The following is a 3,010-nucleotide window of genomic DNA, read 5'->3' on the forward strand; positions in this document are numbered from 1 at the left end:
ATTACTACGTTAAGAGCCACGTTAACTTAGTTAACGTGGGTTCTAACATAGGGACTTAAGGCAATTGGAGCGTTAGTGACAAAGGTGAGTGTCACTAACGCTCTCGAAGGTGATAGAGACCCACGTTAAGAGCTACGTTAGCCAAGCTAACGTGAAATCTAACGTAGGGGCAAGAGGCAAGCAACGTTAACGGGAAAAGTGATTCCCATTAACGTTTGTGAAAAGGGGCACAAGCCAACGTTAATGGGAAAAGTGAGTCCCATTAACGTTGGCCAAGGATAGAGTAAGAAACGTTAGAAGTCACGTTAAGATTTCTAACGTTGGAATTAACGTGGGTATATAAGGGTGGAACGTTAGTGGAAAAAGTGAATGCCACTAACGTTCTCGCACTCAAAATATTACCCAACGTTAATTTCACTAAATGTCCAACCCTAATCTTATTTCTCTGCAAGCTGGGCCCACTAAAGATGAGAATTGCTTCAACTCAAGGTCTAGAGCCCACATCCAATACTTGAAGAACTCACTAGAAGATCATGAGGAGTAGTATAAATAGGAGTAGTTTTGAACTAGAGAGAAGCTTAGCACTTTTGGGAACTACTCTCTGCTTTGGAAAAGAAACTCTCCATAATTGGATCTCCTTTGAACCTTGGAAAAGGGATGAGGAAATCCTGCTAGAAATGCTTTCTCATGTTGGACCAAATTGGGGTTTGGATGGATATTGTGACATTTAATCCTCCCAACACTTTGATTTGGAAATACATGTGGTATAATCAGTGACCACACTTTCATCTCTTCCCATGAGAAATTAAATCAAGGAATTAGGCAATTGTTCAAGCTTAGAGAGATTGGATTGCCAAGGAATTGGGATCCAATCACTTAAGATTGCCAAGGAGATTAATGAATGCATTGATTGAGGAAGAGATGAGAATGAACTTGATCCGGAGAATGCAACATCTCCTAAACCCAATGATCTCCCCATTTCTGATCTTACCCATTCTATTTACTTTCTGTCATTTAATTTCCTGCTCATTATCCCAACTCCCCATTTAAGATTCTGCACTTTAATTTCTGTTATTTACTTTCTAGTCATTTAAATTTCTGCATCATAATCTAAATTCTGTTTAGCTTAACTAGCATATTCTTCTAACTAAAGTTGCTTCACCAATCAATCCTTGTGGGATTCGACCTCACTTTATTATGAGTTTTACTTGACGATAATTCGGTATACTTGCCGAAGGAAAATTTGTTGAGAGACAAGTTTTCATGCATGAAGTTTATGGCGCCGTTGCCGGGGATTGATTTTGAATCAACAATGATTAAGTTAGAAGATCACTAGATTGAGCATTTTTTTATATGTTTTGTTATTCGTTTTGTATTATTCAGTCAATTTACCTTGGTTAGTTTTTAATTTCTTCCTCACCCCCTATACCCTCTCTATTTTTTGTTCACTTTTTCTTAGTTGATCATAATTCAGCTCACTAACCCACTAACTGTTTGATAAATTGCATCACTCACACTAACTATTACTCTAACAAGAATAATCTTCACTATACCTCCTGTTGTGCAATCTATTTGTTGTATGACAGGGAGAAGAGAAGGAGCTTCAACATCCTTTGATTCAGAACCTGAAAGAACCCTTTGGAGACGACGAAGGGAAACAAGAGGAAAAAGGATTATTGGTGCTGAGGAAGTAGAGGAAGAGTATTTTGAACCCAACATGGAAGAGAATTTGGAGAACAACCATGAAGAGGAGGCTCATAATCAAGGCCATGCCAACCGTGCTGGGCAAGAAAGGAGGGTCTTACGATCCTATATCAACCCTAATCCTTGAAACTGTGGGAGCAGCATTCAGAAACCCACCATACATGCCAACAATTTTGAGCTAAAACCCCAGCTCATCACTTTGGTGCAAAATAATTGCTCATTTAGAGGAGGTGCTCAAGAAGACCTTAACCAACACTTGACCACCTTCTTGAGGATTTGTGACACGGTGAAGTCCAATGGAGTCCACCCCGATGTCTATAGGTTGCTCTTGTTCCCCTTTTCACTCAGGGACAAGGCATCCAAGTGGCTTGAATCCTTTCCAAAGGAGAGCTTGACTAATTGGGAAGAAGTGGTGAACAAGTTTTTAGCAAGATTTTATCCTCCTCAAAAGATTAACAGACTAAGAACTGAGGTGCAAACTTTCAGGCAGCAAGATGGTGAGACACTTTATGAAGCATGGGAGAGATTCAAAGACTTGACAAGGAGATGCCCACCAGAGATGTTTAATGAGTGGGTTCAACTTCAAATCTTCTATGAAGGTCTTTCTTATGAGTCAAAGAAGGCTGTGGATCATTCATCAGGAGGCTCTTTAAACAAGAAGAAAACCATTGAAGAAGCCATAGATGTCATTGAAATAGTTGTTGAGAATGATTACATCTATGCCTCCGAAAGAAGTAACACTAGAGGAGTAATGGAGCTGAACCACATGGATGCACTGTTAGCCCAAAACAAGATGATCACCAAGCAGCTAGCAGATCTTACCAAGAAGGTGGAAGAGAACCAAGTTGCAGCAGCCATCACCTCATCACCAACTCAAGAAGGAGTAAACATAGGAGAAGAAGGTGATTGGGAGCAAGCCAACTATGTGGGAAACTCACCTAGACAAGTCCATGATCCATACTCCAAAACTTACAACTCTAGATGGAGGAATCACCCCAACTTTGGATGGGGAAATCAACAAGACCAAGGACAAGATCAAAGACGCCACAACTTCAACTCCAACAACAATGCTACTCATCAAAACACCTCACAGAGATATTACCAACATCCATCTAACCAACCTTCTCAACCACCTAATCTCAACCCACCATCATTGACAGATGATAGGCTTTCAAAGATTGAGGCTTTACTTGAAAACATATGCAAGGAAATCCAAGATAACAAAGTGTTTAAGGAAGAAGTGCGAGCTAATATCAAGAACCAAGGAGAAAACATCAAGAGATTGGAATCCCAAGTAGGGTACCTA

At 40.1% G+C, this 3,010-nt stretch overlaps 1 non-coding gene across 1 annotated transcript; it reads right to left on the reverse strand.

Annotated features, from left to right (window-relative positions):
• Window positions 1–2,161: 2,161 nt before the first annotated feature.
• LOC127746032 (small nucleolar RNA R71) lies at window positions 2,162–2,269 on the reverse strand. The gene has a single exon (XR_008007653.1). It is a non-coding gene; the product is annotated as a small nucleolar RNA R71 (small nucleolar RNA).
• Window positions 2,270–3,010: the final 741 nt, after the last annotated feature.

Source organism: Arachis duranensis, chromosome 3, assembly GCF_000817695.3.
Source record: "Arachis duranensis cultivar V14167 chromosome 3, aradu.V14167.gnm2.J7QH, whole genome shotgun sequence".
Classification (NCBI taxonomy): domain Eukaryota; kingdom Viridiplantae; phylum Streptophyta; class Magnoliopsida; order Fabales; family Fabaceae; genus Arachis; species Arachis duranensis.